Source organism: Dermacentor albipictus, chromosome 2 (genome assembly GCF_038994185.2).
Source record: "Dermacentor albipictus isolate Rhodes 1998 colony chromosome 2, USDA_Dalb.pri_finalv2, whole genome shotgun sequence".
NCBI lineage: Eukaryota > Metazoa > Arthropoda > Arachnida > Ixodida > Ixodidae > Dermacentor > Dermacentor albipictus.
Window position 1 is genome coordinate 8526208 of NC_091822.1, and position 24769 is coordinate 8550976.

A 24769-nucleotide genomic window follows, 5' to 3' on the forward strand; every position below is an offset into this window, starting at 1 on the left:
TCAGCTTTCGCGATGAATGTTTTGGGTCCTGAAGTGAAGTTCTGAGGCACATTTAAGAACCGCTTTTTACCGAACCACAAGCTAAAGAACTCACTGGCCGATAATACCGAAGGTCGAATCGCGCTTTTACTTAGTAGCTTAACATTTTTTTTTTCTGACGGATATTGACGACGAGAAACGAGTAAAGTGCTGATACTTGTAGGCTGCACAAAGTCCAAGTAAAATGTTACATCAGTAGCGTTCGATATTCATACGTTAGTTTTCGCTACTGTCCGCGAACATCTCCATTAGCCATTAAATGGTCAATTTGTTGTAGGAAAAGAAGCCAGCCTGTGATAAAGCCCCTTGAAACATTTTGCTGAGTTTCACTCAAATGTAAGCAAACCATGCATGTGCTATCCAAAAGAACGTGAGCAAGTAGAAATACCAATATGCTCATTAGAAATGGTAGCCGTTGAGACTCCGCTGCTGGCTAAACATGAAACCCAGTTAGCCGACAGAGCTAATAAAGAAACACTTAGCTCTCGCTGGGAACCTTGGTGAGGCATAAATTTCAGCCAGGCTTTGATAGCTATGAATTTTCTCTAAAGGAGCTTCATGATGTGTTTTCATTACATTTAAGTGCCTCAGTTTCCTCCGAGACCTTCGAGTGTTCCACGATTTGTTGACCTTGCTAACAGCCACGTAACTTAAAAATCTCCGTTACACATGACGGATGATAACGGTGACGATGCAATTCTTTATTATATCTTCTTCCTGAGCACCAAAGCGAGAAATCATGCTTGTTGTCATACTGTTCTGCCACTCTGACCCATGAACTTTTTCACACGCGGCAAGCTGCTAACACCGTCATTTCGATACACGTACAATCAAGTGGTTCTTTCATATAGCATTTGTCGAAATCAAAATCGCGGTCATTTCAACTTAAAGCTAAATTATCTTGTATGCTGGCCTGGCCTGTTCGTTTTGCCGCTTTTCCTGGTAATGGCGACATTAAATGAATAGATTGTCAGGTGCTCCTATTTAGAAATAGTAACGCTTTTGAGGAGAAAAGCGAATTCAATGCCGAGCGCTGTGCATGGCAACGTTCATGGCGATAACCAACCGACCAAATAGTGCCACAGACTGCAACAAAAGAGCCATTTTGTGTGTCTCGAACAGTAGACTTCTCAGTTAAAGAAATTCTCGCTTTGGTTGGGACAGCACGCTGCTGTCGACTGCTGTGTAGACTAGCTCTATGCGAACATGATCTTCTTCTTCAACAGCGGTCTTTGCTTTTCGAGGCACATATTGCTCCTTTGTAAGAATTTAATGCATTATTGGACACGACAACTTTGATGTAAGAGCGTTGCTGTGTTTGAGTTAAGCTTCAGATTGCGCTGAGTTTAAAAGGCGCATACATACAGCCTTACACAAGCGGCTGAGACTGGGAATAGCCGCATTACGGCAGCTTGAGTAGCTCCACATCCCCGCTTCACGATGACATGAATAGGAAAGTAATACGTGTGCGGATTGACACAATATGCATGTTCTAGACATGAAAAGGTGTTTAGGGAGCGAAACACAAACTACGTATGCATTCAACACAGCGTGATCAATTTGGCGAGTGCATGCAAACTTGATTAGAAATTTTGAATTTGTTCAGTGCGCGCCATGGCGAGTGTGATAACGAAGCAGGCAGTTCCCAAAGATAGTTGCAGATAACCGAAGCGATGGAAATGTCACAATGACCACTACAGATTCTAAATAAAGGCGTCTTAAGCAATACCGTGTGCTGGCTGATTGCTGAATGCTAATCGTATTACCTGTTGAAACAGACCTCATGCCGGAAGTCACCTTTTGTGCTGATAGTGTCCATAAATTATTAAGGATGTGTTTTCAGGAATGGACGATGAAGACGGAGTGATGCAATTTCGCCTTAGCCCAATGAGGTATTCTTCGATGAACTCCTGGTTTTTTTATCATCCATGGATTGCTCAATGAACACGGTTTGGGGAGACGATGGATGTTACAGAAACCATTGCAATTTGAGGCCAGATGGCTACCCTGGCCAACGCTAATGTTTAGCCTATGTTGGCGCGCCGAGTCATTAAAATATTGCCCTGTCTCACTGTTTTTAATCTTTGCCACAGCTGAGTGGAAATAAACAAACTACTCCAAGCGCATATTCAGTGAATGGTGCCGCCTGTTTCAAGGCAGTAGCGTAGCCAGAAGCTTTTCTTCCGGACGGGGAGTAGGGGGTGATCTAGTACTTGACCTGGCGGGTGGGGGGCAAGGTGCAAGGCTGTTGTTACCGCTCGTGGTTTTATGCAAGGGAAGCAGAAAGCTTCGAGGGTCGTCGAAACGTTTCTCAGATACGAGTTTTGACTTGCCTGCAGCATTGACGAAGCATTGAAGCATTGCCTGCAGCATTTACCTCTAGTTTTGCAGGGAGGTGGAGTGCTGTTTCAGTTTGCGAAAGCATCCCTCTCTCACTTTCGCTTTATGAGGGAGTAGGCTCTTTCTAGACATTTTATTTGCCTGTTTACATTATCTAAAGAATTACTCGAAAAACCAATGCTCTTCCTAAGATGCAATGGTGTCTCAAAGGCTACCGTATTCGGCTGGTGATTAGGAGGTCGGGGTTCGACTCCCGGCCCCACATTTTGATGGCGGTGGAGAGCCAAAAGCACTCGTGTGGCCAGCTTTCTTTGTACGCTATAGAAACCGTGGATGGCCAAAATTAATTCGGTGCCCAGCACAATCGTGCCCCTCCCGGCCAGTCTCTTACTTTGGGCCACAAAGTTAAATATTTCAATTTCTGTTGCTGTTTTTGAAGCCGGGCTTGATTTTACTTCAGTAATAATATTTGAAGTACTATGCAGCAAAGCGATGACTAGGTTACAAAGACTAGTGCACTTTTGTGCTTTGTATGAATTTTTCCTTCCTTCCAGTACGTGAAATTAGCAGTACAGTCCATTTCTAATTCTATCAAGAGAAAATGCGCCTTCATCCCTTAGGAATCGAACACTGAACCTAATGAACTGAAGCAGAATGCTTTAGCAGTTGAGCTACTAGAGCAAGCGTTCCAACAAATATTAAATATATTTCATTTGATTTATTTTGTGTCTTCATTTTACGACTTATTTACAATAATTGCATCTGAGGAGACAAACTGGAGGAAATATTGGTAAGTGCATAAAGCCGTTTCGTTCCGTTGAACACTCTTTTTTAGGTGAGACGAGACTGTCCGCTACCTCAATGTGACACAGCGCGACCCTTTACTCTGAACAGCTGATATCTATTGAGGAAGCATTCGAAAGGAAGCTGCCACACCAGTGCCAAGGTGTCCTTGTTTAAAGTGACTAAGCAATACCTAGCTCACAATTTATAAAATGACTAAATGATCCGCACAAGTGTTGAACGAGCAAATTATACATCCTGTCTCTTTCCTGGATATCCACACTTCTGATTACCTTCTGAATAGACTTATTCGAATATATAAATATTTTTCAAAATTGTAATACACCAGAAAGATTTGAAGACGATCCTTTGTGACATCGCGAGGATGGGGGATTGGGGGGGGGGATGCCACCAGCTCGTTTAATTTAAAGGGGTCCACCATCACCAGCATCAACATAATATTCACTTCTCCTCGCCCCTGCGGAATGCATTGTACAGATCAGCGTTCGACAATGGAGAAGCGCCCTATATTTTTTTGAAAACTTCTTTGCCATGAAAACCCGCAGGACTTTAAATGTGAGGTATTTTTCTCCGAGTCAGCGCAGTTCTTAACATGTGTTCCTGCGATTTCGCGGTTTGATCCCGAAGATTGTGCAGACTAAAGTTTGTTCTTTCGTTCGTTCGTTCGTTCGTTCGTTCGTTTGTTCGTTCGTGCGTTCGTTCGTTCGTTCGTTCGTTCGTTCGTTCATTCGTTCGTTCGCTCGTTCGTTCGTTCGTTCGTTCGCTCGCTCATTCGTTCCTTCGCTCGTTCGCTCGCTCGTTCGTTCGCTCGTTCGTTCGCTCCTTCGCTCGCTCGCTCGTTCGCTCGTTCACTCGCTCGTTCGTTCGCTCGTTCGTTCGCTCCTTCGCTCGCTCGCTCGTTCGCTCGTTCACTCGCTCGTTCGTTCGTTCCTTCGCTCACTGGCTCGTTCGTTCATTCGTTCGTTCGTTCGTTCGCTCCTTCGCTCGCTCGTTCGTTCGTTCTTTCGTTCGCTCGCTCGTTCGTTCGTTCCTTCGCTCGTTCGCTCGCTCGCTCGCTCGTTCGTTCGTTCCTTCGTTCGCTCGCTCATTCGTTCGTTCGCTCGTTCGCTCGCTCGTTCGTTCGCTCGTTCGTTCGCTCCTTCGCTTGCTCGCTCGTTCGCTCGTTCACTCGCTCGTTCGTTCGTTCCTTCGCTCACTGGCTCGTTCGTTCATTCGTTCGTTCGTTCGTTCGCTCCTTCGCTCGCTCGTTCGTTCGTTCTTTCGTTCGCTCGCTCGTTCGTTCGTTCCTTCGCTCGTTCGTTCGTTCCTTCGTTCGTTCGCTCCTTCGCTCGCTCGTTCGTTCGTTCTTTCGTTCGCTCGTTCGTTCGTTCCTTCGCTCGTTCGCTCGCTCGCTCGCTCGTTCGTTCGTTCCTTCGTTCGTTCGTTCGCTCGCTCGTTTGTTCGTTCGTTCGTTCGTTCGCTCCCTCGCTCACTCGCTCGCTCGCTCGCTCGTACGTTCGTTCGTTCGTTCGCTCGGTCGCTCACTCGTCCGTTCGTTCTTTCGCTCGTTCGTTCGTTCCTTCGCTCACTCGCTCGCTCGTTCGTTCCTTCGCTCGCTCGCTCGTTAGTTCGTTCGTTCGTTCGCTCGCTTGTTCGTTCGTTCGTTCGTTCGTTCGTTCGTTCGTCCGTCCGTTCGTTCGTTCGTCCGTCCGTTCGTTCGTTCGTTCGTTCGTTCGTTCGTTCGCTCGCTCGCTCGTTCGTTCGTTCGTTCGCTCGTTCGTTCGTTCGTTCCTTCGCTCGTTCGTTCGCTCGTTCGTTCGCTCGCTCGCTCGTTTGTTCGTTCGTTCGTTCGTTTGCTCCCTCCCTCACTCGCTCGTTCGTTCGTTCGTTCGTTCGTTCGCTCGCTCGCTGGCTCGCTCGTTCGTTCGTTCGTTCGTTCGTTCGTTCGCTCGCTCGTTTGTTCGTTCGTTCGTTCGTTCCCTCCCTCCCTCGCTCGCTCGCTCGCTCGCTCGCTCGTTCGTTCGTTCGTTCGTTCGTTCGTTCGCTCGCTCGTCCGTTCGTTCTTTCGCTCGTTCGTTCGTTCCTTCGCTCGCTCGCTCGTTCGTTCGTTCCTTCGTCCGTCCGTCCGTTCGTTCGTTCATTCGTTCGTTCGTTCGTTCGTTCGCTCCTTCGCTCGTTCGTAGGTTCGTTCGTTCGTTCGCTCGCTCGCTCGTTCGTTCGTTCCTTCGCTCGTTCGTTCGCTCGTTCGTTCGCTCGTTCGTTCGTTCGTTCGTTCGCTCGCTCGCTCGCTCGCTCGTTTGTTCGTTCGTTCGTTCGTTCGTTCGCTCCCTCCCTCGCTCGCTCGCTCGCTCGTTCGTTCGTTCGTTCGTTCGTTCGCTCGCTCGCTCGCTCGCCCGTCCGTTCGTTCTTTCGCTCGTTCGTTCGTTCGTTCGTTCGTTCGTTCGTTCGCTCGCTCGCTCGCTCGTCCGTTCGTTCTTTCGCTCGTTCGTTCGTTCCTTCGCTCGCTCGCTCGCTCGTTCGTTCCTTCGCTCGCTCGCTCGTTCGTTCATTCGCTCGCTTGTTCGTTTGTCCGTTCGTTCGTTCGTTCGTTCGTTCGTTCGTTCGTTCGTCCGTCCGTCCGTCCGTCCGTCCGTTCGTTCGTTCGTTCGTTCGTTCGTTCGTTCGTTTCGATCGACGTCTTAAAACTGGCCAATAAGAAAACGACAAAGCGTGCCTGGGGCTGCTAGGGCCCCACCGGCTATACGCCGCGACGGCGTCTCGTGCTGTAACCAACCTCGCAATGTTTAGCATTACCTAAATGTCAACTACAGTTGAGTCTAGCAAGTTCTCTTTTCCGTTTCCTTTGAGTTTTTTACATTAAAGGCAACCCCAGACGCATGAAATCCGAGATTTTACATGCCAAATCCACGATTTTATTATGCACGCCGTAGTGGGGGAATCCAGATTAATTTTGACGTGCGTCCAATGCACGGGACATAAGCGTTTTGGAATTTCGCCACCATGACAATGTGGCCGTCGTGGCTGTGATTCGATCCCCCGACCTCGTGCTTAGCTTCGCAACACCATAGGCGCTTAGCCACCGCGGCGAGTACATGCCTAGACGCTTGAAGAGTTAAAAACGAGGAAGGCGGAATAAGTTAGCTGGATTATTCTGTAATAATTTATTTTCCTCCTTCTAGTCCTCCTTACCCTTATCCACAGTGTAAGGTATCAACATGAAAGCTCGTGTGGTTCACCTCCCTGCCTTTCCTGTCTTTGTTTGCTCACTCGCTCTGGTGGAATATGTTAGTCTGTTACACACAAATGATGGCATGAAATTGTGCACCAGGATAACAAAAAAAAATTGATTTGCAGAAGTACAACAGTTAAGTGAATTAACGTACGGTCATATTACAGCCCCTTGCTGTGAGAGATACTGTTCCTGTATGCCATTATACCTGTGGGGTGCGTTGGTTTTGCGTTTATGCGTCTATCGTGTGCCGTCTAGCCACGGGAATAAGCGATTGTGCTTATGAGGACTGTGTACTGCAATCTAAGCAAGATTGGCTATAGTTATAGAGGACTAGCGGATGCCATGGTGTCTGTCGCCAAAACAGTCTTGCCAACTGGGCTGGGTGCATGCATAGGCCACGCAGGAGCTGATGGTGTCGTCACATATTTTTGTGCGTAGGCAATTGTTTCGGCAGTGCTACCTCCACATTAAGTGAAACGCAGCGTCACCTGTCGTGGCGGTGCTGCTTGGCGAATGCATTCAGATGAGCCGGCCACAACTGTCGATTGCCGCGTGATAGACTGTTAGGGCCATAGGCCGGAATAGGGCACAAGGATTGACATATAATTGGAGCATCCACTTCAGCGGCAGCTTTTACTCGGAAAAGCCCGACCACATTGAATTAGGTCGCCCACCTATTAGTCTCCGACTAGTACACTGGAATGCCAAGGCGTCACACTTGTGCAGCCCGGAAGTGAGCCGACTTTTGGCTTAACTATTACAAGCACATGCTCCGCGTCTGTTCTCATTGGTTTGGATTCGACAATACTGCTGTGCGACAAATATCCATAAAATACACATATCAACTTAAATACATGCAAATGTCTCCCACATATGGAAATATCGCGTGTTTTTCTCAGCTTGACTCTCAGATCACCTAACTGCCAAGTAAGTTCTTAATATTTTTTTACTGCGTCAGTGTTAGCATTTCAAAATCCTTGCTGTTTCCCATACATGCAAGCACCTATAAAATCTTTCACTGCCATACGTTGCTGAAATACATCGGCCTTTCGGCAACGGGGGGGAATAAAAACCACGACTTTTGCATAACGTGTAAATTGCCTAGCAACTAAACAGCGAAGGCATCCCGGCCACGGCGGCCACATTTCGAGGGGGGCGAAATTCGAAAACACCCGTGTGCTTAGATTTAGGTGCACGTTAAAGAACCCCAGGTGGTCGAAATTTCCGGAGTCCTCCACTACGGCGTGCCTCATAATCAGAAAGTGGTTTTGGCACGTAAAACCCCATAATTTAATTTTTAAACAGCCAAGGCTCTCACTTACTCGTTCCTTTCATTGTTTTTCATTTGCATGCGATTAGCACTGTTTCCTACTTCTGGCAATTCGAACCCCTTTCTAAGCACTTACGCCAACCCAGTGACCCAAGCTGTCTACTAGCTTGGTCCACTATAAGTACGTATTCGCTGCCATGGTGCCGTTGTGGTCGTTCCATCGTTGTCATTCCAGCTTCGTCATACGATCCTCGTCATACCCTTTTCGTCACGCCATCGTCGACATGCAAGTGTCTATCCCGTTGTCCTCAAGCCGCTGTCTTCACGCTGTTCTCGTTGTACCATTGTCATCATTGAGCATCATCATTCCGATACCGTCATGCCATCGTCATCATACTACCTTCACCCTTCCATCGACATCATTCCTTCTTTGTCAGTTAATCGTCATCATGTCGACCAAGGCGAGGGTGATTACGAAGTAGGCAGATCCCGAAGACAGTGTGAGTTGCATATAACCGAAGCAATGACAGAATGACCACTGCAGATTCTAAATAAAGGCGTCTTCAGCAATGCCGCGTGTTGCTTCATTGCTGAATGCTAATCATATTAACGTCGGCAGTCATCGATCGCGCGATGGGCTCTGCCGCCATTTTTCTAGTGAAGCTAAGGCAGCGCTAAGTGACAAATTTTGTTTTTATGTAACTAGTACAAAAATGAAGATCACAGAGCGTGTTAAACAATTGAAGTTGCAAAAGTTTAGAAGTATTATATACGAAAAAAAACATCACCGCGCAAGCACTCCTTTCAGATGGTTATCCAGCGATGCTGAAAGGTGCGGCCCCATTGTTTATCACTGGGTTAATCCAGACGGTTCATTAAACGACGGCTTGGTAGGCTGCCGGAACCATCGGTACGCAGTTGCTGCTCGCGCTCGGCTGCACGAGCCTATTCTTATGCCAGAGCTGCAGCATCGGCCCGGCGTAGACGAGCTCGTTCCCGGTTCTGCTCGCGGTGTTGCTGATCCAAAGCTGCCTACTGCTCAGGAGTACGTATGGCGCGTAGCCTACCGATTTCTGAGCCCGAGAGAAACTGCTGCGCGCGCTCGGCTGCGATCGAGAGCGACGAGGTCAGTATTGGTGCAGCTGATCCAACACCACCTAGATAGCACAAGGCCTTTTCACTCCAATCTGTAGCGTCATGTTACCTGGCCCGACTGCCATGGAATCTAATGTGAATGCTCCCGAGTAGGCGACAGTGATTTTGATGTCACCGCTTTCATGACGCCAGCCTTGACAATAGAAATTTCGAGCCAGGTAAAGTTTCATCATGGATCGTAGTAAACAGGCCTTGTGCTATCTAGGTGGTGTTGGCTAATCGGGTGCCTCTCTTGCTCTCTTTTTTTTTTCGGGCATGCACATGGGGTTGCGCCGAAGGAGTATTCGGCGTACAGGCGACCGACGGACCGATGGACGGAAGAATGGACGAATCGGCTAGCCATATACAGCTCCGCTGTAAAAGCAGGATGTAAGTGTCTCAGCTGTGCATCTTTGCGCTGCATAGCAAAAGGTGGCTTTTCTTATGAAATACCTGCAGGCACGTGAGTGTTATTGAATCGTGCAATTTTTATATTGGCGTGCTCATGAGTTATTTGTGTGCCTGATGCGCAGTCTATATAAAGTATCTTGTATGTTAAAATCAATACTACTTTAAAGTTCAGCGCCCGCTTCGAGTACCTGTAGTATGTGTTCCTGTCCTTAGCACTGTTCCAACTCTGTCAACGTCTGTCTCCATTATCTCTGACAGAGGTAAGAAGAACGTAATTTCTTTCGCCACTTTGCCCACCAAGAAAATAGCTGCGGCGCGGCTATGCATTAACCGCGCGAAATCCTTACTGCATGCACATGTAGTGGAGCTGGCCTCGCAGAAGCGAGCATTATTGGTTGCCAGTCTTTATGGCTGCGGACTATTTCTGAAAGATAGCCGCATACAGCTTACAATACTCATCAACGTGAACCGTTGCAGGACGCGAGTGCATCTTGTGTTCATACTAATGCGAACACGGGGTGCGGGCATGGTCTACTACTGAGGGCCGCAAAGGCCCATTCACAATGGGCAAAAAGTTGTTCAACTCTGTCTGCAACAACTAGTGAAAAGTGTTGTCGCCGGTCCTTTCCCACTAGACGATCAGTCGATTTGAGGAGCATGTTATCGAAGATATCAAAGCCAACAGATGGTCAATACTATGTCATAAAAAAAAGAAAACATTTTGGCAACATGGTGGCGATCGTAGTTTATTGCTGTAGTTTCCTTGTCGTTTCCAAGGGCCTTTATGCTCGCGAACTATGATTGTCGCAAGATGCTTCTTTATTTAGCTTCCATAGCAAACTGAGACAAAATGTCTGAAAATATTTGCATCGTCAATTTGAGCGTTCATGCCTCAGTTTCATTACTCATTCCAATACAAACCACTGCCATGGATAGGTAGCAGTTCGCTGCTGATGTCCGAGCGGAATGTGTCAAAGCTCACACGGGAGAGATCGTTTCGTACAAAAGAGGCGAAGAAAGCGCTCGTTGCAGCAACACACTGCAGTATGAAAGGGTAGAAGCCGAAAATTACAAATATAGAAAACTTGCAAAGTAAGTTACAAGGTAATAGAAGCGCAGCCTCATGGCATGCAGCCGGTGCCTCGCAAATAAAATAAACCGAACAAAGTGGGTCGTAGTTTTCTAGCACTCTTCCAGTAGAAGCGTGTTAAAAAAATTGAAGTGTAGCTTTTTGTAGCCAACATTTAGTCCCTCGTTTTTGTTACGGGAAGCTGTCATTTTACAAAAAATCTTTTCTGTTGACAATATAGCTATTTATCAACATGTTGTGAAACATTTTGATCAGCTCTGTCAAGGGGTGATCGTCCAGCTTTTCGAGCACTTGCCATATCGTAATGGGAACAGCCACAGGGTGGTGCTTGATTGTCTCTTCGCAGTCACAGATATCGCAATCAGGGCGTCATTCCACTGCGAATGGAATAGGCGCTCGTGAATGACACGCCGAGCCACAGGCGGCTCAGAAGTGCTGCTTCCACACATGGTAACCATGCTGGAAGAACAAGTTGGAGATGTGGATTCAATCTGTGGAGACGTGTGTTGGTGCATTCACTGTGTTCCGCGAAGTCTGTGTAAACTAGTGTGCGAGGGAGCGAAGCCTCGCGCATGCATCTGTTTTTGACAGTGGTATCGGTATAATATGGTCACCGTCGTGAGCAGATTCGGCCCTGTCATCCCCAGTGTGATTTCCAGAAATTCCGCAGTGACCAGGCATCCACTGGTAGATGATGCTGTGCACCTTATCGATTGCGTGGTGAAGAAGTCGGATGTCTGCGAATAAATGCACGTTACATCTGTGGTTGAAAGAGCACAATAGACATTCGAGAGCTGCCTTCGAGTCAGAAAAGATCAGTCATGTCTGTGGTCATTCATGGCCCATAAACTCCAGAGCAGCACGATAGCTGTGAGTTCTGCAGACGTCGATGACGTAATCCGAGGCGTCTTGAAATGGATGATGGTAGATTTCGCGGGAATTACCACTCCTTTAGCCGAATTTTTGAAGAAGACAGAAGCCATCGTGCAAACGTGGATGCGTTCTCTGTGCTTCTCGTGCAGGTATGAAAGTACGGTTTGTTTTAGGGCGAAAAACGGCATCACCATTTTCTTTCAGAACAGACAGTCTTTGAAGGCCGACATGAACTCTCGTCGCGCCGAAAGTCGGTCAAGGCTTTGTTGACCTTTTTACGTGGCGGTGGTCTATTAGAAAGACTATAATGATCCCAGCCCGTCCTTATTTTTCTTTTTCACGTTTTTCTTTCTCTCCTGGCTCTTCTTACCGTCTTTACTTCACCTTTCCCTTCAACTAGTGCAAGGTAGCAACCTCCCAACCTCTCTCTCATTTGCATCTCTCTCTCTCTTCTTTGTGAGGTTTATAGCGCGTAAAAAGACAAGGATGAAAAGAAGGCGTGCTCATCTTTTTCGGTGCTGTAAGCCTCACGATGTCTTACCAACAAGCTCAAATCACTGCATTACAGCTCTTCTTTGCGATGCCGAGAATGACAAGAAGGCCTTTGAGTGGAGGCTGGCACCACTAGATTAGCTGTTGCAAAACATGTTCCTCACGGAGGAATAGCTAGGCAGTATATTTGTTCATCCAAGCAGCAATGGTCGCAGTTGTGAGAGGTCATTATGACATAGTAGGTATAATTTATCAAACTCATACTGGTATTCATCATGAGAAAGTGTGCAGTTTGTTGCAGAAATTTGTTTCCATGCGCCCTTGCGCTAAACACTTGGAAATGTCTTAAAGAGATTCGGGCAGCCAAACAAAGAGGTGTCTAACGCCTTCGACCGCGGCGGTAAAGGTCCGTCTCCACAAAGATCGCAAGCGCAGGTACCCCAATGGTCTAAGAGTGCGGCGTGCTCGCGTGGCACAGGGCAGTCTCGGGGGCGTTGCTTCTGTCCTCATACACATGCTCGCGTCATACAGAATTTTTCGCCTTTTACAAACACGTTCAATAATCTGATAACACTTAGCAGAACACAAAAGAATGCCGCGGAGCCAGTTACCTGTAACATGCTACGCGTGACATCGATTCTCGCGGTACACAGCATCTACATATATTTTTTTTTTTGTAGTGTCAGGCGATTTCACAGTATTCTTGTTAAATTGGGAGAGCTTTGGAAATCGGAAGAGAAAGCCAGCGGAAAAATAAAACACACACAATGTAGTAAAGCACCAGAACGGCCGCGTGGGAATACTGGAATAAACTATATCCCATCTTTTACGTCAACTCGGACCTGGCTTCCGTTGCCACAAGGATGCAAAGTAACCGTCAAACATTAAATGACCTGTCAAGCCGTTCCTTCACATTTCCGGCGTAGGGATGCTTGTAGAAAATCTGTTTGTGCATTCCTCCAGATGTTAACATTCATTACAGCGGAGGAATGGCGGACCTATGTTTGATAATGGAGATATAAAGAATACTTTATAAGCAGTCAGCTGGAACTCGGTTCTCTCACAACATTTTAAGCAGGCACAAATATTCTTTGACAGTAATTCCGCTGTGAACCATTGCTTGTCTCTTGCCGAGCATGTGATTCAAACACCGAGGCATGCAAAAAATGTCTAAGGTTAAAGCACCCGGAGCCCTAGGCAGACAGCGACGTGCCGTAGGGGTTTCACCCTGTGAAGCACCACCGGAATTCGTCGCGACTCGGGAGTGCGTGTTCTTTGGCGGGAATTCCAGAATGATTTGTTCACTTGGGAGTCGGTAAAGGTTCAGGCACCGGTGTGAGGCGACATTTAACATGAAGCAAGCAACGGTACTGTCGATGAACCCACTTCTGCGCATTTTTGAACAAGCTTTCGTTGTAAGAGGATTTTCATCAGGCTGTCTTGGTTTGGAAACTCGGAAACAAATAAATGTGAAATATTTTACGTGTCGAAACCTCGATCCCATTCTGAGGCATGCCGGAATAATATTTACCCCCTGCGGTTGTTTAACATGCACCTAAACTTGAGTACACGAGCGTTTTTGCATTTTGACCCCATCCAGATCCGAAACTCTCAACCATCAAAGCTAGAGAGGATGTCGACCTAACTCGGTCGAACTTCGTAGTAAATTCAGCGAGCTAGAAACAAGCATGCGCCGAGCAAATCTCAGTGCGTGCTTATTTGGAACCAAATGCTGTTGGCACACAATATGTTGGCTTGTTTGGCACATAAAATGTCTGTCATGTTGAATGCAGTCAAATTTTAGGATTTAACATGCCAGAACTGCATAGTGAGTTATGAGTTACCCCGACTAATTTGGACCACCTGGGTCTCATTAACCACTAATCAAAGTACGAGCGTTATCGCACCTCCCGCGGGTTCACTTCTCGCGTGACCGACGATCGAACTCGTGACCTCGAGCACGGCACTGGCGCGCTATAACCACTGAGTTCTGAGTAACGTACCCTTTGGTCACTGGTGGTGTCAATCCGCCTATTGTGATGCCGAACTGCGCAAGCGCAGCGCCCTAGCGCCCTAGTGGAGTACGGCCGTGGCAGGCGCTGTAATTGTCAGCAGAATAGGACACCAGCCGTTTCTCTTAAACTCTTACAGACGGCACATATCCGTATGTTGCCGTTCTACACGGTTCAGTTCACTCCGACGTATATCGCGACGACGCCTGCCCTCCCGGCGGGCAGACCTCCACTGTAGCACACGTGCTCCGGGGGTGCGGGTCGAGATACCCCAAGTTCAGCAAGGAGGAGTGGGACTCGCGTTTTGCGTAGCCCCGCTCTAGACAAGCAAATCCTGGCTGTCCGGCGTGCCCGTGACCAGGTCAGTCCCTGCCAGTCCCGACGTGGGACTAGCCGGGTGCGCTACGAGTTCGCGTCCTCGCCGGGACTCCCATAAAATTATTTCACTCACTTGTCAGCCTTGCCATTCTCGCTGCCGCGCTTTCGGAACGCCTTTAGAACATTATTGCCATCGAAACTTGGCGCGATGCCAATCTCGTGTCTCGTTTACGGCTGCACCTCGCGTAACCATCCCAGCAGGGCAATGCGGATTTTCCGATTTTCGTTGGTAAAACGGGATCGACCGCGCCGTGAAGCCTGGATTAGGGCTGCACTTTGTGACAGGTATATGTATTGGCCTATGCAGTTTGCCTCTCTGTTTTTGTCGTTAATGACTCACGCGAATAATCTCGACCCTCCGTGGTTGCTCATTGGCTATGGTGTTGGGCTCTAGAGCACGAGGGCGCGGCATTGAATCCCGGCCACGGCGGCCGCATTTCGATGGGGATGAAAACGCCCGTGTACTTAGATTTAGGTGCACGGTACAGATCCCCAGGTGGTTGAAATTTCCGGACTCGTCCACTACGGCCTGCCTCATAATCAGAAATTGGTTTTCGCACGTAAAAACCCGTAATTTATTTTAACGAATAATCTCAGCGAAGACGTGAATGTGTGTTTCAGCTAGCGAAACAAACAATCTCTGAGCTCGTGCGACCTGGTTGCGAAGTTTTTTTTTTCTATGCTCTGTGCGTCCGTCGCTAGAACGCCGTCATTTCGCAACTTCACATCGTGCACACTTGCAGCTTTATAAACGCTCAGCGAATGCTCGTGATGTGGGCGTAGTTATGTGTCGGAGCCAAGCTCATCTGCACTACCGGGCTGACGTGGGAAACAGCGTTGACTGTGAAAGTAGCTGATATATATATAGTCCTATTTAGCAATCGTTGCTAGTTATCATTTCATCATTCTTGTCTGCACCAATTAAAGTAATATTTATTTGCAGAAGGCTTTTACGTTTGTTTAGTGAATTGAGGTGTAGTACGGTATGTACTAAGGCTCATTTTCCTGTGCGCCAACTTCTGAAGTCGAGTGGCGCGTCTTAGTGTGTGACTGACACAATTCAGGGGCGCTTTCGCTGTCGCCCAGACATCTGGACTTCATAGAGACACGTGTACTCGTTTTATTTGGGTGACCACTCTTCGCCGTCAAACAAACGCTATCGCTCAGCACGAGACGAGCCCACATGTAGCGGAAGTTTCTCGAATGCTATCGATTGTTCTATCCACTGTCTGTCATCGCAGAAGCTTGTGTAATCTGATTGCATGTATGTGCGACGCGAATGGTGTAGAACTTTCTGGAAGGCACGCGGGCACCAGCGATTACACTCGGACGTTCGATGGCTCGTGTATAAAAGCTGACGCACTTGCCGCGCTGATCAGATTTCGATGATCGCCGACTGTGTTCGCCGCTATCGCCGTGCATTAAGTGCAGCCTGTTTTTGTGGGCACAGGTTCGGTCAATAAGAGTTAGTTTCGTCATTCACTGTATTGCTATTGTGTTTTTGCCTTCACTACTGCGAGACAAAACTTACGCTGTTTGTGTACACGCACCAGTCGCAAAAAAAAAAAAGACGCGGTCGACCGCTATGTTCGTACCGCGGCGCGTTCTAAGACGAAGACAGGCGCCCCACAAACAGGGGGTATCACCGATTTTGGTCATTCTGGCCATTTTTTGGCATTTGTTTAGATGTACACATACTTTATGTGGGTAAATAACGTATGCAACTTGGTATTCTGTTGGCCTTCCTACTGCCTGTGTATGTATGCGCGCCTAGCACATGGCACACCATAGCGCAAGACAAAAGTAGTGAAACGTGATATTCGCCCTAAGAACTACACCTCATGCCCTATTCGAGTCATGTTTTCTTGTGCGTACTCAAACTGTTTTATTACTTATTCACTTTACGCTACACGTGCCAAAGAGGAGCTTGTGAAGCGTTGCCGAAACTCTTCTTCCAGCCGTTCGTCACGCTGAAGAAACCTCCCGGTACAAAATATTCACCAGCGAGCTCAATGGCTAGCTCACGATGACCAAATATGACGGCGCGTACACGTTGTTTCGGTCTTGTCTCACACGCTGCTTGTTTGGCTGCGAGCCTCTCGTTATCGCGGTTTGCAGCCGCGCCTGCCAAATTGTTTCTTGTGGCCACCGCACGATGGCGCCACAATGCATCGCCAAAGGCCGATTGGCGCCATTGCATAAAACGGCCTACACAACTCATCTAATGATATAAATAGAAAAAGTGAAGCCTTCTACGTGATGTCAGCGTAGTCTTGAGGCAATTGGCAAAACTGGAGCTCCGAATGGAGCAATACAACAATTGTGCCGCGGAAAAATAAAACTCAGCAAATGAATAGTAGCAGTAACACTCGTCGTCTCACTTTAGGACGTCATCAGCGCTATGCAACTTGGGCATCTAGTTTCATAATTTCATTGCACGATAATAATATGCTGAATATCAGCTCAAGAAAGAAACAATGATCAAAGTGTTTTTCGCGAGTCATATATTAGCTCATTTCGTGGTGTGGGAATACGACGCCACCAGGGCTCCGTGGTGGTAAAATTGAGTTTGGGAGTAGCCAATTTGGCTTCCTATATATGTTTCCCTAAGCGTTTTATTAAAGCATAGTGCGCGTTTTCGTTGTTTCTCGGTATATTTACCATTTGGGACTGTTACTTAGCTGAAGAAGTGATAAAACTCCCCATGGGATTCAGCTGCATGTAGATTATTCATCAACGAGAACAAAGAGCAGACTCATTCAACTCGCGTGGCGAACCTGTTTGCTAGAGTGAAGAAACTGAAGGTCTCTTCAAGAAACTTCAAGAACGTCAAGATAGATAGAATCAACTTTAATGTCCAACGGATAAGGTGAGCTACCCACCTCCCGACATGCAGGTCAGGGGGCGAGTGCCGCCGCCTCAGATGCAGGCTGGGAGGGCTTCGGTCCCAGCAGCCTCTTCAGCCAGTTGGACGAGCCGGAGCTGGAGCTCAGAGTCCGAGCTGCGCAGCAGGGTCTCTCAGGTGTCTCTACTACCTATTTTGTGCGTTCTCCCGGGAGAGTACGGACATTTCCCTATTATGCGGTCGAGGGTCCCTCTCACCCCACAAAGATTACATCTATCGCTCCTGGCCTCTGGGAACTTGTGGTTCGCCATAACCGGGTGCGGATACGCATAAGTTTGTAGTCGTCTCCACGCGACTGCTTGTCTGTTGTTTAATTTTAGGTCTGGCGGGGATACCAGTCTACGAGCCAATCTATAATGCTGCGTGATCTCCCCATCTTTTAGCATGCGCTCTCCCCTCCCTCGGTCATCGAGGGGGCCCGTAGCGGCTCGGCGGTAGAGATCTCGAGCGAGCTCGTGGGCCGCCTCGTGGCCGGAGACGGCGTCGTGCGCCGGAGTCCAAATTATTTCAATTTTTTCTATCTAACTTTCTCTGGCCTAGGATTCTGGCCGCTAAGGGCAAGATCCTTCCTTTGCTAAAATTTTGTATGGCAGTTTTGCAGTCACTGATCACAAATTTCTCGTCCGTTCCAGCGCAAGCTAATGCGACCGCAATTTACTCGGCAACTTCTATGTTGCGCCCGCGCAGAGTGACAGCGGTAACGGGAATACCCCGGTCGCTGACGGCCGTTGCTACCGTAAAAGTGCCACTACCTCCCGCCGCGTCTACATAGGCCACCTCATGTTCCGAGACATTACCGAATCTAGTTTTTAATGCTTCGGCTCGTTTATGCCTCCCGTCTTTGCTATGTTCCGGGTGCATGTTTTTTGGCAGGGGGGGGGGGGGGGCGGGATAATCAGCTTTTTTCTCACTTCCCTATCTACTTCTACCTTTTTGGGTGGGGCCCCTGAACTGAGCGCGAATTGCGACATAAAACAGGGGTCTCAGCACCTGTGATAAGTGAGATTTTTATTTGCTGCAGTCATATTTTAGTGTTTGAACGTTACAAGAGCCTGCATAATGTTTGACGGTAATAAAGTCCAACTTCTTCAGCCGCCGCAACATATAAGAATGCTATAGTTTTTTTTTAAGTACATCATATGTTAATTTATTTTTTATTTATTTATTTATTTACAAGTACTGCAGTGCAGTTACGGGATTTTTGAGGATGGGGATACATCATTATGACATGATTAGTAGGGCAAGCAAAAGAAAAACTACATGTACTAGTAAAAGGACAACACATATATCATGAAATAAAAGATACGCTTCGAGTACAACTGAATCAATGCATATACTGGAAGTGCAAATGTAACAGAGCAAGAATTAAGGAAATTATACAATATTGGACATAAACAAATTCAGGGATGGCTGCAACACCACATCGCTGGACAGCTGATGCGATTCACTTACGACCCTGAGACAAAAAATGAGTATTTAAAGCAATTTTTGCGGCTAGAGAAGTGGGTAATTATTAGTGCATGCCGTTGCCTTGTAGCATAGCCTGTTGAAAAAGAAATAGTCTCGGAAATCTCTATGCTGTAGTATCGCTTGATGAACTGAACCAAAAATTTTAATCTGAGAACACGATTCCTTTGGGTTGGAGTTGGCAGATTGGCTCTGTTTAGCAAGGCTGTCTTCGACTTGCGCCCAAAGCTGTTATATATATAGCGAACCGCGCGCTTTTGAATACCTTCTACTTTGATAATGTCTTTTTTAGTGAAAGGATACCATATTGTTACGAACAGTTGCGAAGAAATCGTTTTATTTACAGGCGATGGATGATGATCGCAACTTGATAGTGGCGCAGCTCGGCCTCTCAAACTCCTCATCCTCTTCGTCATCTCTTCTTTCCTCTCGTCCGTCCCTTTCGTGTCTGTTACATTTCCCCGCAAGCAGATGAAGCCCGTGGGGCGAGTTAGGGTGCACAAGCAGGGTAGAAAGGTTTCAGGCGAGCAATATGAGTCTGCTGAGTTCTGCTTGATCGCCGACCATTGTACAGTAGGCGATCTATGACGTAAGTGACGTCAGGCGGTCCACAACTACAAATGGGCCTGGATATTGTGACAAGAACTTTTGGCACAATCCACGCTTGCGTTGGGGTGTCCAAAGAAGTACCGAGACACATTTTTCTAACAATACTTGTACGTGACGGCCGTCGTATCGCTCTTTCGAATGACTTTGCGAGGCCAGAGTACGAAGACGAGCTATTCGACGGGCTTGCTCGGTGAGACACAAAGTCTTCGATACAGAATCGTCACTGTGCAGAACGAAGGGTAAGAAAGTGTCGAGAGGGCGTCGCGGTAACCTTGCATACAGGAGATAAAATGGGCCATAGTTCGTGGTTTCGTGTTTCGCCGTGTTGTATGCGTAAGTGATGAAGGGCAGCACGTCGTCCCAGTTCTTATGATTGGAGGAGATGTACATGGCAAGCGTGTTGGTCAGCGTTCTGTTTGTCCTTTCAACGTTGCCATTTGTCTGTGGATGATACAGCGTGGAATGACGGACCTGTGAAGTGCACAAACGAAGTAACACTTCAATGGCATAAGCCGTGAACTGGAGACCACGGTCCCTGATGATGACACGTGGTGGGCCATGACGAAGGACGACGGAACGCAACAGGAAGACCCACACGCAAGCGGCGGTGGAAGACGGTATGGCTGCAGTTTCTGCATACCATGTAAGATGGTCTACGCAGACAATTATCCAACGGTTCTTGTTAAATGACGGCAATGGACCCGAAAGGTCAATGCCTACTTGTACGAACGGCGTGCTGGGCGGTGCCAATGGTCGAAGGGGACCCGGTGCTGCGGTGCTCGGTCGCTTGTCACGTTGGCACGTTTCACAACTAGCGACATAGCGCTTGGTTGTTTCGTACATCTTGGGCCAGCAAAAGCGCTCCTGCGTGCGGTGTAGCGTTCGTACGAAGCCGAAATGGCCGGATGTCACATCGTCATGCATGGTGCGTAGAACGTCGGAGCGAAGGCTTTCGTAAACAAGCAGAAAACGCGCTTCGTGCCCGGAATAATTAGTTTCGCAGAGTAAGTTATCACGAACAGTAAAGCGACCGCAGTCTTGAGAAGTACGGCGGCGACAAAAAGCGAATCGAGGGTGACATCACTCCGTTCTCGCTGAAAGTCTGCCGCGTCAGGGAACGTAGAAGTTACAGCAGCGAGACAGTCGTCAAGATTCTGAGCATCGCAGTCGGTAGGCGCAAGAGGAATCCGAGAGAGGCCGTCTGCGTCAGCGTGACGACGGCCACTCCTGTACGGCACCACAAAGTCGTATTCCTGGAGGCGCAGCGCCCAACGTGCGAGATGACCAGGGGGATGACACAAACAGACCAGCCAAGGTAAAGAATGATGGTCGGTGATAATCTTGAATGGTCTGCCGTAAAGATAACACCGAAACTTCTGTATGGTGAAAATAGCTGCCAGGCATTCCTGTTCCGTAACCGTATAATTGCGTTCGGATTTGCTCAGGCAACGGCTGGCATATGCGACAACATGTTCTGCGCCACTGCGACGTTGTACAGGCACCGCTCCTATCCCGATTCCACTAGCATCAGTGTGAACTTCAGTCGGGCAAGATGGATCGAAGTGACGCAAGAGGGGTGCTGTCGTTAGTATAAAGTTCAGTTGAGAGAATGATGCGTCACACCCTGGTGTCCAATTGAAGGATGCATTTTGTTGCAAAATACTTGTCAACGGGTAAACGACGTGGGCAAACCTGGGAACAAAACGACGAAAATACGAACATAGGCCAATAAATGAGTTAAACGAAAAAAGTTAAATAGAAACGCCGAAATCCGAAGAAAAAATGGATAACTGCACCCATTGTAGAACTATCTTAGCAAAAAGATAGATTATGGAGGCTTTGTAAAAGTTACCCGACAAATCTAGAGCTGCAAAAAGAATATCGAACTGCACGTAACAAGCTTACTGCTCAGTTACGAATAAGTAAACGGGAATACTACGCTGAAAAATTCTCGCAGTGTCGCAGTAACGTAAGGAAGACATGGGGCTTGTTGCATGACTTGGCGGGAAAACCTGAACGTAAAAATCTAGATGATGGCTTACTGAAAACATTTTCGCCTGCAGAGTCATTGGACATTGCAAACTCCTTTAAAGATGCCTTTGAACTATCACTAACAAAAATAAAACAGCAGTCTTCTAGAACTCCGAATTTCAATTACCTGGGGCAGATGATTCCAAACTCTGCTATTCTACCATTCATTAATGCAAGTGACCTGTGGGACTTGATCAACGCAATTCCACTCAACATACCGGCAGGTTATGATCGAATAAAAGTGCGAGATATAAAATGCAATTTCCATCATCTGCAAAACGTACTCCTCTTTACCTTAAACGGACGTTTCGAAACAGGTTTAATCCCGCAGGGTTTAAAGATCTCAGTAATTAGACCAATTTATAAAAAGGTAGTAAATCAGATAAACATAACTATAGACCAATTGCAATAATGAACGTGTTAGCGCATGTAATGGAGAAATTTATTCACACTTGCATGGTATCCTTTTGCGATAAATTTGATATTATAAGTCCCTCCCAATACGGTTTTAGACGTAGGTCAAGTACAGTCGATCTGCTTGAAGAATGTAATGATTATATATGTAAAAATATTGATCAAAATAATATTGTGCTTGGCCTTTTCTTAGATCTGACCAGAGCTTTTGAAACCATAGAACACAACATCAAGATGTATAAACTAGAAAGTATTGGTTTCCGAGGTCTTTATTTGAAATTCTTTTCCAATTATTTTTCAAACCGTATGCATGTAGTTTCTATAAAAATACATATAGTGATTTTACATCAGTTAGATATGGTGTACCTCAAGGATCCGTCCTGGGACCTCTTTTATTGAACATTTACGTAAATGACATTGCCAACATACAACTGAATGCTGCAATATTTCAATACGCTGATGACACTGCACTACTTATATCACACGAATCGTATTCTGAAGCCGTAAAACTACTTCAAGAAGACGTAACACGTGTGATTGATTGGTTAAATGCTAATCAAATATATTTAAACGAAGAAAAAACCAGCATGATATGTTTCAGAAATCCTCATAAGACTGTTATCCTAGACCTTTCCATTTAATTACATGGTTCTCAGTGTTTACAATGCTCGTGCCCGTCTCTACCGCTATCCTCTTCTGTTAAGTATCTTGGTCTTCATTTTGACGACCGTATGTTGTGGGATGTTCGCATTGACTACATAATGAAGCGTTTACGAATGGTAGCAGCTCAGTTATACACACTTAAATTCAACACGCCTGTTAAGTTGCGAAGGTTAGTGTTTAAGGCTCTAGGCCAGTCTGTGCTCAGATATGGTATTTCAGTTTTTGGTTCCTGCTCACAAGCGAAAGTAGATCGAGTGGATAAGCTATTGCATAGGATAGCTGCGAGCATACTGTATGGTACCGCTTATGATTGTTCAGACAATGACGTGAGAAGTAATATTGCAGGTGTTGAGTCGTTTTCGGATCTATTTGTACAAGTGATACTTCTTCGTAATAGTTTCTCGAATCGCCACAAAATAATACAGAGTAAACCTAAAACGCTAAGAAAAACATGCCTTTATCAGTTACCGCGCATATAGACGAACTATGGTAAAAAGTGTCGAGAATATTACGTTCCTTTTTATTTTAACCAGTTGCCGAAAGAAATAATTCAACAGCATTCCCAAAAAGAAGCCAAACAATAAATTAAAGCATGGTTACTTCATCCTCAATATACTTGACAAGTATTGTGTGCTTATGTTTTTTAAACAGTTCCTATCATTATTTACACTTTTGTCTTGCAAACAAAAATATTTTGATATTTTTTTATTTGTTTCCCAAAGAAATAGAGGGAAATTTTATTTTTCCAATTACTTTTTTTTTCATGCTACTAACCCAGTAAAATATTCCTGTTCAGTGTTCTCTTCAAGCTGTTGCAATATGTAACATATTTGTCATACTTTTGCTAGCAGCGAGCTAGCACCTCATGTCTGCCGTGACCCGCCCACAAGCGACTTGCGCTTATGCGGGCACGATATGTGTAATAAGTTGTGAACTGCTGAAATAAAGATGTATGTATGTATGTATGTATGTATGTATGTATGTATGTATGTATGTATGTATGTATGTATGTATGTATGTATGTATGTATGTATGTATGTATGTATGTATGTGTGTATGTATGCTCTCGTGCTGATTGTGGTGGCTTGAAGGAGCTCATCGCTTCAATCTTACGAGGATCGATTCTGACGACATCCTTGTCAACTAAGTGTCCCAGGACGAGTATCTGACGTTCGCCAAAGCGACATTTTTTTTAGTTGGAACCAGTCCAGCTTTCTCGATGCAGTCGAGAACAAGGCTGAGGCGATCATTATGTTCTTCAATCGTGCGGCCAAAGTTTACAACATCATCGAGGTAACACATGCATATGGCCCACTTCAGACCACGTAGTGGACCAGTACTGCATCCATGAATCTTTCGAAGGTGGCAGGAGCATTGCAAAGGCCAAAAGGCATAACCTTAAGTTCGAATAGGCCATCTGGAGACACGAAAGCGGTCTTTTTCTTGTCGGCAGGGTCCATAGATATTTGCCAATACCCCGATCGCAAATCAAGTGTTGAGAAGTAAGAAGCAGCGTGTAAGCAATCAATGACGTCATCTATTCGCAGTAGTGGATAGACATCCTTCTTCGTCACTGCGTTTAGATGTCTGTAATCCAAGCAGAATCTCCAGCAGCCATCTTTTTTTCGGACCAGGGTTACTGGGGCTGCCCATGTACTAGACGACTCTTGAACGACACCTTTGTCCATTATCTCGTTGACTTGCTCTGCAAGAAATTTTCGATTGGAGGATGACACTCGGTAGGGTTTCTGGCGGATGGGGTGTGCGGAGCCGGTATCTATTCTGTGAGGGGCGCGGGACGACGGTAAATGCAGGGGTGCATCTCCATGCGTGAAGTCGAATGCAGCCTCATACCTGGCAAGGACATGTACCAGTGCTAGCCGTTCCGACGTACCGAGAGCCTTGCTGATCATGGCAAGCATTAGCTCTTCAACATGGCCATTATCGCAAGGAGAGCAAGCTATAGAGACTTCCGTTGTGACGGCCGCCATTGAGTTACATGCGGCTTCATCGAAGAGCGCGATTTTCATACCGCGAGGAAGGACAACCGGCGTGGCGATAGAGTTCAGCGCCCACAATGTGGCGACTCCTTTCGTCATGCGCATGACAGAGCAGGGCACAAGTATATCTTTTTTAGCAAAGTTTATGCGGAGAGGCCTAACTACAAGGTCAGCACAATCAGCGTCAACAGTAGTTGCAGAAACACGAACGGGCGTCAGGCACCACGATGGTGCAACCACTTCATCAAGAACACTGAGTGTGTCTGTGTCCCTGTCTTCGCCACGCGAGCTTTGTTCAGAATCTGCTGGTATAATTAACTTGTTCAATGATGTTTTGCCACAACCACAATCCACGGAAGCGCTGCACTGTTCAAGAAACTCAATACCAAGAATAACATCGTCTGAACAACGAGCAAGAACAAGGAATTTCGACACAAAAACTTTCCCAGCCAACAAAACACTCACAGCACAAAAACCAAGGGGATGGAGCCACTCGCGACCCACTCCACGAAAGGTAATACCGTCGTTCCATGAAAACATCCCTTCGTGGCCTAGACGGTTTTCGAAAGCGCGGCTCATCACAGACACAGTCGCCCCAGTATCAACTAACGCCACGGTCGGTATTC

General features: G+C 46.8%; 1 protein-coding gene across 3 annotated transcripts in view; it reads right to left on the bottom strand.

The window, feature by feature from the left end:
- LOC135913224 (innexin inx2-like) overlaps window positions 1-24769 on the bottom strand; it is a 378125-nt gene that overhangs the window by 10291 nt on the left and 343065 nt on the right. The gene's annotated exons all lie outside the window — the stretch shown is intronic.